General features: G+C 50.1%; 2 long non-coding RNA genes across 2 annotated transcripts; both read left to right on the forward strand.

Annotated features, from left to right (window-relative positions):
- Positions 1-1,941: 1,941 nt before the first annotated feature.
- LOC142875671 (uncharacterized) lies at positions 1,942-14,208 on the forward strand. Its single transcript, XR_012922988.1, has 4 exons — positions 1,942-2,044; positions 7,211-7,287; positions 11,649-11,774; positions 14,048-14,208. It is a non-coding gene; the product is annotated as an uncharacterized LOC142875671 (long non-coding RNA).
- LOC142875670 (uncharacterized) lies at positions 3,871-4,946 on the forward strand. The gene is made up of 2 exons (XR_012922987.1): positions 3,871-4,015; positions 4,553-4,946. It is a non-coding gene; the product is annotated as an uncharacterized LOC142875670 (long non-coding RNA).
- Positions 14,209-15,075: the final 867 nt, after the last annotated feature.

A 15,075-nucleotide genomic window follows, 5' to 3' on the forward strand; every position in this document is an offset into this window, starting at 1 on the left:
TGACACTGTTGGCCTGGGACGGGGCCTCTGCATCAGTCTATGTTAAGGAAATGGGGACTCTATGTTTCTGAAGGTAAGTGCCCCTCTCCATGGGGCACAAGACAGTGTGAAATGCTGTCTTTATGGGGGTGATGGTATTTAATCTTCATAACTAAGGAGGCTGTGCAAGAAATGCAACTTTAACTTTTTTTTATAATTGAACCCACTTTATATCAAGGTCCCATTCTGCTGAGACTCACATTTGGTTATTTTAGTTAAAATCAGTCACTTTGCACTCTGTTCTTCCTAGGGTGGTTTGACGGCATTGGAATATTCATGACTTATCCTGGCAGGTGGTGAGGCTGGTGTCCACCTTTTAGGAGATGTTCCATCCCACTCAACATCCACAGATCTTTGGGGTCTGTCCTTTTTCCCTGATGGACACTGGCAGGGGCTCCAGCCTAGTTCTCAGCCATAGGATTCCCCCTCTACCACCGATAGTCCTGCCCTAGCTTCAAAGAGCGACAGGTCTGCTCTTGCACAAAGCCATGCAGGAAAGGGCTTGTCTGCTTTCTGGGCTCTCTCGTCCAGATGTGTGGGGACTGCCTCAGGAGCACAGGGCTCTGCTGCTGGGAGAACATATAGATTTGGGTCTCATTCTGACCTGCTGTGGGTCTGTCTTCCTGGGTACTCCATGTGGCTTCCCTACTCTGCTTTTCTGAGCCTTGTGACATGGGGGACATGAGAAGGTTTGGGGTCGGCTCTCAGACCCCAACCAAGCTGGGTGTACCATGCCTCCCTGCAGGAATCCAGGATGTTGGCTCCTTTCGGGGCTGCTCAATAGAACATGACTATGTTGTTCTGTCCAATTCTTTTCCCCTTGCCAGCTTGGAGGGTCTCTATCTAGTCCAAGGGTCACAGTGGGCAAGGTTGAACTGGTTTGGTCTAATTTGTGGTCTTGTAAATAGCTCTCTTATACTTGGACTGCAGCCTGTGAACTTAAAACTTTCATGAAGCTGAGAGGTGGGTATTTGGTGGCTCATTATACTGTATACCTTATTTCTACTTGTGTATATGTTTGAAATTTTCTATGATACAAACAGGTTTGAAACAGTTTTCAAAAAAGGCAAAAATTTGATATATGGATTCTCTGGTTTCCTTATGAAAACACTCCTAATGGGTGATTCCTGTCTGCAATTCTGAATGGGGGAGGGTCTCAGTGTGTGTGCATGTGCCTGTGTGTGTGTTTGTGTTGTATCTGTGTCTGTGTCATTACCTCTGTGCTTTGTGTGTCTGTGTGTCTGTGCATGTATCTGTGTGTGTTTATGTGTCTGTTTGTGTGTCTGTGTGTCCGTATGTCTGTGTGTGTGTGTTTGTGTGTCTGTGCATGTCTATATGTCTGTGTTTGTGCATCTGTATGTGTGTGTGTGTGTGTGTGTGTGTGTGCGCGCCACAACAGGCCCAGTGGAGCACCAGAGGAGACGCCTCCTCTTGCCCCAGCCCCTTTCCTGGGGCCCTGCCTTGCCCTTGCTGACTGCTCTGCGGCCCCAGGGAATTGTCCCGAATCCCTCACATCCTTGACGGAGAGCGTGACTTGCAGTGTTTCCCCTGGCTCTGGCGTTTCCTGGGGAAGCTGATTTCCATTCCCTCTTCTCCAGGGCCCCCCTTGAGTCATGCCTGCCCTGTCCCCCGCCCCTGCCCCACGCTGCTTGCAGCACGCCCCCTCCCCCCCCCACACACACACTGTGACCATGGGCTGGCTCGGCTCTGGAGGGCCAGGGCCCTCTGGAAAGCCCCGGCTCGACTGCCGATCAGAGGCAGGGAAACATTCAGAGCTTTGTGCTGTGTCCTCACCAGGCCTGTAGTCCTCAAGCCTTTGGGGTTCTGAGCCCTCAGCCTGAGAGTTTTGTGACGCCATCGCCACACCGTGCCAAACCACGATGCGCTCATGCTTCCAGAGGAACAAAGGCCTCTGGAGCGAGGACAAGCCGAGGGACGAGAGGCCTCGTCCCAGGGCCAAGGCCCTGCTGGCATTAGTGTTCCTGAGAGGCGGCCGGAGCCCAAGGTGAACAGGATGCCTTGCAGGTCATCGCGGTGCCAGGGCGGGAGGACCTGCCGGTGGCATCGGGGATGCCGATGTCGCAGTCCTCATCCGAGGCTGCTGCGGGGTTCCCTCTCGCTTGGGGGAGGTCAGCCCTTTGCCCCATCCCGGCTCTGGTGGATTGGATGAGGCCCCTCCCCTTGGGAAGGCCGATGTGCTTTACTCAAAGTCTACCAATTTGGATGTTAATCTCATCCAAAACACCCGCACAGAAACATCCAGAGCAATGTTTGCCCACACGTCTGAGCGCTGTGGCCCTGCCAGCTGACCCACACGGGCAGCCATCGCACAGCCCTGAGCCCCCGCGGCCAGTGCTGGTGTGAAGCCTGGACCTACGTGCGACGCGCCTGGGTCATGGCGACCTTAAGGAGGGCCTTGCTCGTGGTCCCTCTCTTGGTGGCCTGCCACACCCCTGCGGCTCCAGCCTGTGCCTCAGACTAAAAGGACCTGGCTCTTCTTAGCATCCCCAAATGCTAAGGGCCTTTGCCAAATCTGCGCCCCCCCTCGGCCCCCCCCCCCCAGCTTCTTCACTCTAAAATGAGAGGCGGGGACTGGATTCCCGCCGAGCTCTCCTGGGGAAGGACGTCCGTCCGTCAGTCTGTCAGCGGCTTCGCAGCCTGTCCAGGCCGGCCTTCCAATTGCCGGCAGGCGCAGGGCAGCGTGCGGCTGAAGCCACCGCCTGCGTCCTTTGGGTATTTTATGTGACTGCTGAAAGCCGCTCACATTAGCTCCAGCTTCTGTCCTCTCCCCAGAGGGATGGGCAGTCGCAGCCCTGCTGCGTCCGCGAACTCCAGAGCTTGTTCGTCGCCCTGGAGGCCAGCGCTCATTCCGCAGGGGCGGGACACGCCACGGGGCCTTTCTATGACAGGGGGCCTCTGACCTCCGGCGCTTGTAAGGCAATAGAGAATGTAAATCCAGGCTGGAATGCCCTGCGCTTGCCTGCTTGCCTCTGTTAGGGTCTGCGCGTGTCCCTGTTGCTTTGTGTTACACCTGGAAAACATGTGCCCCGTCTGGCCAGCTTCTACTCCCTTTGGGACGCGTCCGGGATGCCTGCCAAGCTCCTGGACTGCACTGGGTGCTGGGGACACAGGGACGAGTCGGACACAGGCAGCGCTGGCTGGTCTGGTGGGGTCACTGGAGTAGACAGTGGCATCACTCTGTCCATCCCCAGGAGCCCACTGTGCCATCACCGCTGTTGACATTGAGCTTTCAGTAGCTCACGCCTGCTGCCCTCCGCCACACTGTTCTAGGGCAACTGGAGCCACTTCAAGGAGGCGTCTCAGAGTTTATGTTTCCACCCTTCTCCAACCCCGCTGCTGTGAACCAAGGTTGGTCAGGCATGGGGTATGGACGCCCAGCCCTTTGCCTTGGGGTGGGACAATACTCCTGCGTTCCTTGGGGTGGGGGGAGAGTTCAGCCTGCAGTCACTCTCTGCTTCACCTTTGCCTGAGCTCACTCCCTGGCTTGGCCCCACCCCTTCCGGTCCTTCCTGTGCCTCCCCCAACCCCTCCAGCTTCCTGGGGAGACCTTCCGTTCACAAGCCACTGGTACTGGATTCCTCCTCTCGTGGTCAGCCTTTGGGATGGCTGCCCTAAGGCGGCCCAGAAGCCTAGTCAGAAAAATGCAAAACCATATGACTAAGTTTAAGGGGTGCCGGGAGCACAGTTCAAGGACTCTGTTTCATGTGTGTGTGTGTGTGTGTGTGTGTGTGTGACACACGAAGGTGTGTCAGGAAAGGATTGGCACCATCATGATGCTCACATAGTGGTGATGGTGGCAGTGCAGGGGCAGGCTCAACTTGCAGGGCTGGTGGTGGTGGTGGCAGCAGATGCATGTCCCCAGATTGTGCTGCGCTGCAGTCTTAGCTATGGCTCTGACTGCACTTGCCCTCAGTCTGCCCATTCAGCTGCGCTCTCCGGCCGTCCTGGTAATCCTGTGAGTGTCCTCCTGCATTGGCAACCAAGAGCCTGCCTAATCCTTGAGTCAGAAGTTTGGGGAAGATTGACGGAGAGGGCAAGGGACAGCCGTGAACGGAGTGTGAAAGGGTCCCAGGGTCTGGGGAGCTTGGCATTACCAGGGAGGGCGTCAGCAATGAGCTGCAGAGGGCCAGGAGCCAGTGCAGAAGGATCCCTTGTGCTCTGCTACGGAGATGGGACTTGAGTTGTTTCAGTCACTCTTTGCTTCAAAACGTAACCCAGTTGGGGAGTGGGCCTTTGACACCTAGTGACCTAAACTCTTTGACTGTAAAATATATTGCAACCTGTTTTATTTACAAATGGACATTTCTGCAACATGTGCCTCCAACTTCCTGGGCTCATGGGTCCAGAGCTAACAGTGGAGAAAGGATCCCAGTGGAAGAATTCCAATCTTTCTCCCACAAGAGGAGCCAAGGCAAGGAGGATGATCATTTTCAAAGCACTTCCCATTCTGGGTCTAATTTGGAAGTATTATTATTGTCATCTCATTTTATAGATGAGGACACTGAAGCTCAACTGGCTTACGAGGCTTGCTGAAGCTGTTCGGTTACAGAATACTCATGCTGGTACACGAACCGACTTTCCAGCTCCACAGCAACGAGCTCCTTCCCATGTGCTCCCAGACGATTTTATGTGCAGGTCACGTTCCAGTGTCTGCCCAGAGCACATGTGAAATATAGGCTCACCTCCAGTGTGGCGATGAGGCATCAATCTTATTTCTTCTGTGTCTTTCCAGTCTGGATGGGAGAGAAGATGTGCATTCATCAGGTCGCCTGAGACCACTGTTAAGCATTCGGCTCCAAGCTGGCCGTAAGCCTCAGGGTTTGCAGATATAGCTGGGTCTAACCTTGGCGGTGAGGGGCTAATAAACGAAACTATGACACGCATAAGTTTGAGATGCGGTGATTTACATGGTCGTGTAAATCAAAGCCCTTTACCACTATCTATGAGCAGTGTGCTGCTGAGGACATGAACATACTGGGAAAAATCCACATGACAGTAACAGTCACCATTTACCGGACGTCCACTATGTGCCAGACGTCACATGAAGTACTTACATATGGTAGTTCTACAATCCACACTGCAGTGCCCATTTTACACGTGAGCAATGCAACGTTCCAGATGTTTAATCCCTTTGTCTGAGATCACAAAGCAAGTGGCCAATTGAGGTTCAGACCATTTTATCTGACCCCCAAGTCCACGCTGGTCCATCTGGAATCTTGCCAAGTGTTGTCTCTGAACCATCAGCACCCCCCGGGAGCTTGTTAGAAATGCAGGCTCCAGGCCCTACCCTAGACCTAGCTAATTAGAATCTACATTTAACAAGGCCCCCAGGTGATGTCTATGCACATTAGATTTCAGGACTCTGTTCTGGTCCCCACTCTCTCAGCTTCACCCTTTCAGGATCTTGTGGATGGAATCCTGGTTGCCATGGTCTCAACTGAGCATGAGTCCAACAGCGTCTCATGGAACATTTCCTTTACCCTCTAATGTGGAGAATTGTCCCATTTTATATTTTATTTTTTTAAAGGCTGGTCAAGTGAAGCAGTGGGAGTGGAGAAGGAACAAAGGGATCTCTAACTGCTCGTGATCAACTGGTTGTAAACACCAATGTCCCATTTTAAACCGAGACCTACCGGGGACCAGCCCCAAATTTGTAGGGAGGGGGGAGGAAAGAGGGGCGGCCAGGCCTGCGATGTTCCGTTTGGCCAGCAGGGGGCACCCGCAGCACCTCTCTAGCTGCAGGAAAGGAAGGTGGGAAGCTGAGACCCTGCTTGCATGCAGCGTGTAATGTATGGATTAAAAACGATGATACGGGGGGAAAGCCTTGCTCTCTGCTTGCTCGGCCTGGGGCACCTGGCTTTGTGGCGCTGTGGCGCAGATGGGCTTTGTCAGTGTTTGTGTGTTTCAGAGTAAGCGATGGGACTAATCCCCAGGAGTCCCTGCACCTCTTGGAGGGCTGCAAACCAGCTCTTGTGTGGACAGGAGGCAGCCGCCAGGCTTCTAATTTTGGCTTTGCTGCTAACTTACAGTGTGACACGTTGGGCCCCGGTTCCTTTTCTCGGCTTTAGTTTCTTTGGCTGTCTGAGGAATAAAGTGCATAAGATCATCTTAAGGTCTTTTCAAGTTGTAACACTCTATGAAGTCCTAATTAAAATGCCCTGGGAGAACACTATTTAAAAGAATTTTTTTTGTTGTTAAATCAAACTGTGCAAAGCTAATTATCACTCCTTAATTCATCTATTTTCTAACTTTCACTTTTTTCTGCCTAAGTTTTTTTTAGGTATAAAAGCGAATATTTAAAATATGAAAAGAAATCACAAAGCACAAATTTGAATAAGTTGCCAAATACCACAAACATCCCCAAATCCAGAAAGATGGCATAATATTTTTACTAAATAACTGTCTACGCATATCTATAAGGATTTTTTTTAAATCTTTCTACAGTTTTTTGGCTTGATACACTTTGATCATCTCTCCATGTAATTGCCATTTTATAATATTTTTTCATACAAAGAATTAAAATGATAAGCTAGCCTTTCCTTTAACAGAGTTGATCAAAATTCATGTCTTATTATGGTTAGGTGGGATGTATAAACCTTGCAACTTCAGGTACAGACTACTCAACTGTTTGCAGTATTGCTGCAGGATGGGTTTTTCAAACAGGAAATCTGAAAAATCCTATTTCACCCAATTCCCTTCAACAAAGAAAAAAAATATGGAGCATTCATTACTTTATACACTGTGTTCTCGGGTATATTCTTGAGAGTAGAGAATGTCCGTTTGACTTCCAGTAAGAGTCCGTCTCCACACTGGCTTTCTCCACAGCTAAGCTGGCAATCAGGGCGGAGTCCACCGTTGTTGTTAAGGATTCCCACCATCAGGGGGCAGTAAAGGCCATTGGCCATGGCTGTGCAAGTCTCTAACCTTCCCTCAGAGAGGGGTCAGAGGGTGGGTGACTGGAAAACTTCCACACTTTAAGTTTTATTTACCTCTGCTAAGCTGGTTCAAACCTCAATGCCATTTCCCGCCTCTCTGATGTGTCCTTGATGCTCATTCGCCACTTTTCTTACCACATTCCCAAAGTCTAGAACATTACCAAAGTTGGCTTGAAATGGAAATAGCTGCATCCTGCTTTTTCCTTTCATTTCAGACCACAAGTTGAGGACCAGCGTAAGAAAAGAAAGCCAATGTTTTGTTCATTCTATTCATCCAGAAAATATTTCTCAGGTAGGTCCTCCTGCCTCTTGCCTGTGCCGGTGATTCTTTGCCTGAGTTTTTGTTTTTTTCTTTTAAAAAAATTAAACCTGATATAACAATGTAGTGAGCCAAATTCAGGATGAGGGAAATTCTGTTAAAAGAGGCAAACTAAGGCACAATAAAATTTTTTTTTTCAAAAACATTTATTCGTGCAAATAATAATTCATGAATTAGCTCCAGACCAGAAGTGGTTTGGGAGCTCCACTGAGAGAACTCAAGGGAGAGGCTTTTAAAGGACTATGGAAGTAAAACAAAGAAAATATTTGATGAGTTGCAGTTATACAGTTGCCTCATTTGGTCTATCCAACTGGGAAGTCCCTAGTTATTAATATATAAGTTTTTTGGCTGCTTCTGATTGGTTGAGCTTATGCTCTGTTTTTTCTTTAATATAGGCATTTACAAGAAATAGCTCAAGTTAAATTTTGCTTATGTTTGCAAATCAGTCAAGGTTAAGGTCACTTGTGAGGCCTAATTGACTTTGTCTGCTCAGGGATTGTTCAGGCCTCAGCTCCATTTTAATTTATTTAACGACTCTAGGACAAATGACGCCACTTCCTCAAAAAAGCAATGACATGAACAAAAAGGTGGGAGTGGAGTGGGGATGTAACTTTTAGATGGAAAGAAACTTAGATCAACAAATGCAATGTGTGGACATTGTTTGGATCCTTATTTGAACAAACTGACTGTAAAAAGGATATTTGTGGAACAGATAGGGACACTCGAACAGGATCTGGAAAGCAGTCGATGCTAAGGCGTTTTTGTTTATTCATACGGGGAGGTGTGACATGGGACAGTTTGGATTATGGTCCAGCAAATGCTTATCACTCTCTACCCCCCTCTCTCAACTGTAGGAGATGCAGGGAAGGAGGAGGCAGATGCAAAACCCCAGAGGAGATGACGGAAGGGGAGGCACCACTAAACCAGTTTTCTCCGTCCATCTTCCCTTCCTCATACACTTACACCTTTTCTTGCCCTTGGGCTTTACTTAATCTTTTGCCCCTTTTTAAGAAGCTCTCCCTGACTCTGTTCTCTTCCATCTTCCCTTAAGCCGGGCTGGACTCTGATCTTGCCGTCTTTATCATGGCACATGCTGTCTGTCCCTTCCCTGAGTGCCTGCCACACTCCCACTGCATTGCAGGCCATGTGCTCAACTCCTCAGTTAGACAGGGGACTCTTTAGGGAAGGGCCATGGCTGGGTCTGATGTCCGCTGCACCCCTCCCATCCTACTTGCTCAGAGAAAGTCCACCAGGTGAAAACAAGCTATCCTGGAAACTGTATTTGCATGGAGATGGGGCGGCCCCAGCAGTGTCTACACCAGGGTTCCTTAAACTTTTTGAACAGGGGGGTTCTCTTTCCTCAGACTGTTGGAGAGTGAGCACTGTGGGCCGGGGACGAGTCTGCTGCTAAGCAGGACAGGGAGCGGCAGCAAAAACACCCCGCCGGCCGGATAAATGTGCTAGGCGGCCTGCACGTGGCCCAAGGGCCGTAGTTTGAGGACACCTGGTCTACACCACCTGGAGGGGAGTTAGGCAGGAACCTGCAGACCTCCTGGAAGGAAGGTAGTGACTGACTGCAGAGACTTTAGTTCATCCTGTCCCATCCCTGACCACGGCTCTTCAGAGAAGCTCCCCCAGCAAACAGGTGCTGGGGGGGGTCCCCTGCAGTGGTTCTCAATCCTGGCCACATGTCAGAATCACCTGGGGGGGGGCTTAAAAAACTCCATCCTGATGCTTGGCTCCCCCCTTGCAGACGAATTAAAACAGAATCTCCGGGGCAGTGGGGGCCCGGGCATCTGATATTTAGAAACCCATCCAGATGACGCCGACTGTAGCTGAGGCAGAGATGCACTGGGCCGTGGACATCTTTGCCCCGCTACAGAGCTGGGATTTAATGGAGCCATTTACAAAGCTGCCAGCTGTTCCTTGGTGGCTGTGCCAACAGAGAGAACAAGCTTACAGTTTTTTATTTCTATAAAATATAGTCGGTAGTCCCAACAGTAAGCAAGGGAGAGTTCTTAAAGCCATATGCTTCAGGAGAATATTGAGGTCTGGGCCTTGCTGCTAAGAGGAGGAATTCAGACGGATGGCACAGAGGCCTGCTTGGAGAAGAAAAAGGGGCTGACAATGGGACGGGATGGGATAGGACAGGATGGGATGGGATGGGAGGGATAGAGGGCAGGAGGGTGGGAGCCTGAGGAAGTACAACTACCGGTGGGGGTCACAGTACAAGGAATTGCTCTTATGGTCCCCAGAGGACATGGCTGCCTGGAGCCCCAGGTCCCACCTTGCCACTCCCTCCACCCTGGGGTTAAGGTGGCTCTCCCTGGGGTCCTGATGAAGGCCACCGCACCACTGCCAGCCTTGTCCAGAAGATGTGTTCTGCCGGGGGGTGGTTAGGGGCTGAGCAGGCAGGTGGGGGTGGCGGGCTGTGCTGTGAAAGGAGAGAAGTACCAGCCAGCCTGGACCCCCCTTCCTGCTCCGGCAGCGTCTCTCCCTGTCAGCGTTTGCCTCCCTGCACGTCCACTGAGTGGGGAAAAGGTCTGAATTACTTACGTGATGCCTGAGGTACAAAAAGTGACACATCTCTTAATTTTTCTAAATAAGACACAATCCAGCTAAGAGATTCAGCTCAGGAGGAAGCCAGGTCCAGTCATTCTGGGCTGTCCTTAGACAGGACCCTGAGGCTGACACGACCCACAGTGGCTGCCTATTTCCTTCACTTTGCTCCCCCTGACAATGCCGCTGTGTCCCGAGAAGGCTGCTGTGCTGCCCCTCGCAGCCCTCCTTTCCTTCCCTGCAGCCTGGGGTCCAGGCTCCATCCCCATCTGAGAGCTTGCCATCCTTAGGGTGATGGGCCTGAGAAGGGTTCCCATTACCACCACGAGCAGAAACCCCAGCCCTCCCTGTCCTGCAGCTGATCTGGACGGGCTGGAACAACACTTCCTTCAATATCCAGTGCTCAAAGCTGCAAACGCCTCACCTTCCACCAGCCATTCCATTGCATTCACCTGGGGAACTTTAAGAACTACTGAAGACTGGTCTCACTTCCAGATTTTCTCATTTAATGGGTCTGGGTGCAATCTGCACATATGGATGTTAAAACGTTCCAGGTGATTCTAATCTGTAACCAAGGTCGAGAGTTACCACCAGCCTAATTTCTCTTTGTTAGATATAGAGACGTTTGACAAACCCAGCTGCCTGCAGAGAGTGACTGGTTCATATCAGTACAGGATGCCGTCTCCCACCTGCCCAGATCCAGGGTCTTTAAAAACCTGTGCAAGCTGAAAACAGTGACTAAAGGGTGGCTCTCAGTGACCAGCAGGGGACCACTCACCTGGGTTTTTGAAAACAAAAGCTTACTCACATACTTACCTGGCAGGCAAAGGAAGCCCAAGCCTTCAGGACCAAAAGTCCTGCTTGTATTTGGGGAGGAATAAAACACCGTTGTTTTAAATCCAGTTTATAGTACATTTCTAACAAATCATTCTGCTACACTTGTCTGTACCCATCTTGGTGCCAGTTCCACAAGGCCAGGGGCCAGGTCAATGAGTTACCTGCTGTATCCCTACCGCACATGACAAGCCTGGCACTCGGCCAGTTGTGTTGCAAGAACACATGAATATCAAAATGGATGGATGGGGGGATGGGAGGATGGGTGGGGATACAAGATGAGCATATGGGTGTGTGAACCAGATCACTGCCTCCTGGGACGCTCTGGAAAACCAGCCTCTGACTCAGGGTTTATGGTTCTTTTCAAAGCCAGAATTGGTGAGGGACGTCTGAAAGCAGAACAACCCATAAATTCAATTTTTAAAACCGCCAGACTCTAAGAGCCCAGGAAAGTTTTGCTATTCGCGTGGTTGCAATTTAAGATTTTATAAGAGTATCTGCCGTATCCGCCTCTCTGGCTTGTGATACACAGACCCCATAATTGAGGAATAGAAGCAAAGCCATTAGCCTCAAGAGTGACCTTTCAGATACTTTGATTTATAAGAGAAGGGAAAAAATGCTGCAAGAGAAAGAATATGATTTCTTTCTTTCTCTTCCAGCTACCTTTATTTCTGGAGGGAATATGTCTGAGTTGCCTTTTATTCCATCATTGTATAAGTCTTCTCTCTGCAACCCGAACAAAAAGGAATCCCCCAGGTACTTCCAAGTAGGTGGGGGAGATGGGAGGACTCCAAGCGGCTCTTGTCCTCTCCTGTCCTGACCTGGTTTCATTCCAGCGGTTCCTAACTGGCGTGCAGGGCCTGCCGGCTCCCCCCCCCCTCCCTAGTGAGGGGGTAGAAAGCAGTCCCTGCCCCTGAAGTACACATGGTCCCTTCTTCCAGGGACACCGGGTCCAGGCCTGCCTGCAGGACCACGTCTTCAGCGGCCAGCAGGTTCTCTCACTTGCCTGGCAGAAGCTTTTGGAACTTGCTGTGGGTCACGCATTAGGACAGGGTGTGAAGAGGAAGGTAGGCCTTAGCCTTAACTTTGCTCTCTCCCTTTGTTTAGTGAGAACTACTGAGTCAGCAGTCTGTTCCACAACCCTGACCAACTCTCACCTCTGCCCTCTGACCTGTGCTAGGGCAGGGACTGACGCACCAAACCCTGTTTTTAGACTTTGTCATGAACTATAAGCTCATCCCCTGCAGGGGGCTCAGCGCCCTGCCCTGTCTGATGCAGGGCCGACATCCAGCCTGTCTAAGAGCGGCCGCCTCACTGAAGCGGCTCCTTGACACAGACCCGCATGCTGGTGCTGGTAAGGGACCGAGTGAGCCCACGGGGGCCTTATTCCGAGGAATTGAACTTTGCCTGTTGGAGTCCTGCTCCTACCGGGTGTGACATTCCAAGGGCTTACACATTACCTCCCAGACGCCAAGGGCAAAGACGGGACCTCTTGTACAGCAGGGTGAGACTGTTTGCTACACAGCATCCAAGGGGAGACGTTGAGTAAGCAGTCGGATATATGAGTCTGTGCTCAATGGACATGTCTGCGCCACGGCCAACGTGGTTGGGAGTCTTAGACGCAGTGTATGAAACCAGGGGTAGATAGAGCAGGTGCGAGGGCCGAGGACGAACCTGGCGCCCCCTGCACCAGTTGGAGGAGGCATCCAGGGAGCCCGCGTCAGCAAACCACACTGAGAGGTATCGGCCAGGGCGGTAGGAGGAAACCAGCCCCTTTCAGGGAGTCTTTGAAATATATATATATATATGATTATGGTACAATATTAGAACAGTTAAAGGTGTCAGAGTCATAAGTACCAGAGAGTTTGAAAGAAAGAAAAATTACTAGTGTTTAATGGAGCACTTAATATGCATTAAGACTTATGCTTGCATTGTGCACAAACCTCTAGGAGCTATCTGCTCCTTTAAATTCTCCATTTTATAAAAATTACTAACACTTAGTAAGTGCTTAATATGAGTTAGGACTGGTATTCACATTATGCACAAGGCTTTATGAGGTATCTTTTCTACTAAATTCTCCGTACTACAGAAGAGGCATTACCCCTAAGAGGGTAAGTAACTGGACCAAGGCCAAATGAGATTCACTGCATGTCTGTCTGGCTCTGGAGCCCTCGTGGCTAAGCACTGGGCCATACTGCCTCTCTGGGGCACTGGGGACTGAGGAAGGAATGAGGGGTCCTGAGTAGGAGACAAAAGGTGCTTTCTGCAGGGCCACCACTGGGAAGCAGAAGTGGAACTGCTCTATGCAGCAGCACAGGGCTGAGCCAGGGCCATGCCCGGGGCTACTGAGAGGGTGATTTCATCTGGGGCAGGGAAGCCTTTCGGATGCCCGAGGCTCTGTGAGCTGTGCACAGGGAGTGGTTTCTGACCAGTGGAGGCTCAGGCAGAGGCATGGCCAGGGAGGCCTGGATTCCAGTTCATTCTGCTGCTCCTGATAGGTGACAGGCCACTACTGAGGGCCAAATTCTCTTTCCTTCTGTGCTTTCTGGGCCATTAAGTGTAATTCAAATAACACAACCAATCCACCTACCCCTTCCACACTTACCCTCCTTCAGCTCAGGAAGATGGAAATCAGCCAATCAATAGCCTGCAATTGGGTGCATGACATGCAGCTGGTGCCATATAGAGCTGTACTGAGCACTAAGTATGTGCCTGGTGTGTGCTAGGCACATTCCAACGACCCAATGAGGTAAGTATAACCATTCCCATCTAAGGATGGCAAAATAGAGGAACTTCAGGAAGGTAAAATTGCAGAGCCAGGATTCAAACTTCAGCCCGTCTGACCCCAAAGCTTGTCTACTTAACCCCCGCTTATAACTCTGACCTGACCTTGGTGTTGCATTCCTTGAGGTTGTCCAGGCTAAGGTGCAAGCTGTCTTGTCAGCCTTATGGGTTAATTAGGGATTGCTGTGTTCCTCCCCAGTGCTGTTAACCACGAAGGACTAGGTTTTGCAGTTTTGGTGAAGGCCCAACGTTAGAAATGTTAGCTGAGGAATGACGTGGTTCTTCCTCGAACATCAGCTGTGGGCGGTAGGGGACAGACACCCTGCCCACATCTATCGCCGCCATTATTCGGACTCAGCCTGGGAGTGTAGGCATGGGTGGGGTGCAAGAGCTCGTTCTAAATAACTTGAGTCATCATCATCAGGCTGTTTTTTGGCTGATGCTGCTTTGTCTGTGGCTAAATCACCGTACAGTTTGCAAAGGACGTCCTCTATAATCTCAGGTGACCCTATGCCTGGGAGCACACAAGGCAGGTGCTGTGGTTCTTATTTCACAGGTGAGGAAACTAAGACTCAGGGAGGCTGGGAAACTGCCGGAAGTTATAGTCAATTGCGGCAGAACGGAGACTCCCAACCACTTTCTGCTGTCTTCCCAATGGCCTAAATCTGCCTGCACACACCTTGACTGTGAGCCCAGGAGCTCTACCTTCCTTCAGCGCTGGAGAGGTAAGAGCTGAAAGAAAAAAAAACAAAAACAAAAACGGAGACAATAGCTATTGTGTTTTCCTATGTGAAAAGCTGTACAAAAGTTGATAGTCTCCAGATTCCAAGCTAAGCATGGCAGCTGGGCTACTGCCTCATTCTTACGCTTGCCCATGGGGGGGGGGATGGGATATGGAAAGCATGTAAGCATCGTTGCTACATGAGTGCAGGGGCTTGGATGATTGCATCTTAGAATCTACCTGGCATCTCAGCAGGCAAATTGCAGCTAATTAATTTTGCCTGGCTTTATGGACGCCTCCCATTCTTTTTTTTTAAATTTATTTCAAGAAAATATGAGAGTACAAACATTTTGGTTGCAATTTATATCTTTGCCTCTCCCTAGCAAGAGTTAGAGGTATGCCCTTCCCCTCCACAATGCTCTCCACTTCCCTCAGATGTGGGTCTACCCTCCCAACCCCAGATCCCTGGTGAACACCACCACCATTTGAGCACCATAGTGTTAATCATTCAGTACCAATTTGATGGCGAGTACATGTGGAGCCCATTTTTCTGATCTTGTGTCACCTCACTTTGGATAATGGGCTTAAGCTCAATCCAGGACAATATAAGCGGTGCTAGCTCACTGTAAGAATCTATCTGGAACTCAAAAAAATTAACAAGAAAAAAATCAAACAACCCCATCAAGAAATGGGCAACAGAAATGAACAGAAACTTTTCTAAAGAAGATAGAATAATGGCCAGCAAACATATAAAAAAATGCTCAACATCTCTAATCATTAGAGAAATGCAAATAAAAACCACAATGAGATATCACCTAACTCCAGTGAGATTGGCCTCTATCAAAAAAATCCCCAAACAACAA

Source organism: Microcebus murinus, chromosome 14, assembly GCF_040939455.1.
Source record: "Microcebus murinus isolate Inina chromosome 14, M.murinus_Inina_mat1.0, whole genome shotgun sequence".
Taxonomy (NCBI): domain Eukaryota; kingdom Metazoa; phylum Chordata; class Mammalia; order Primates; family Cheirogaleidae; genus Microcebus; species Microcebus murinus.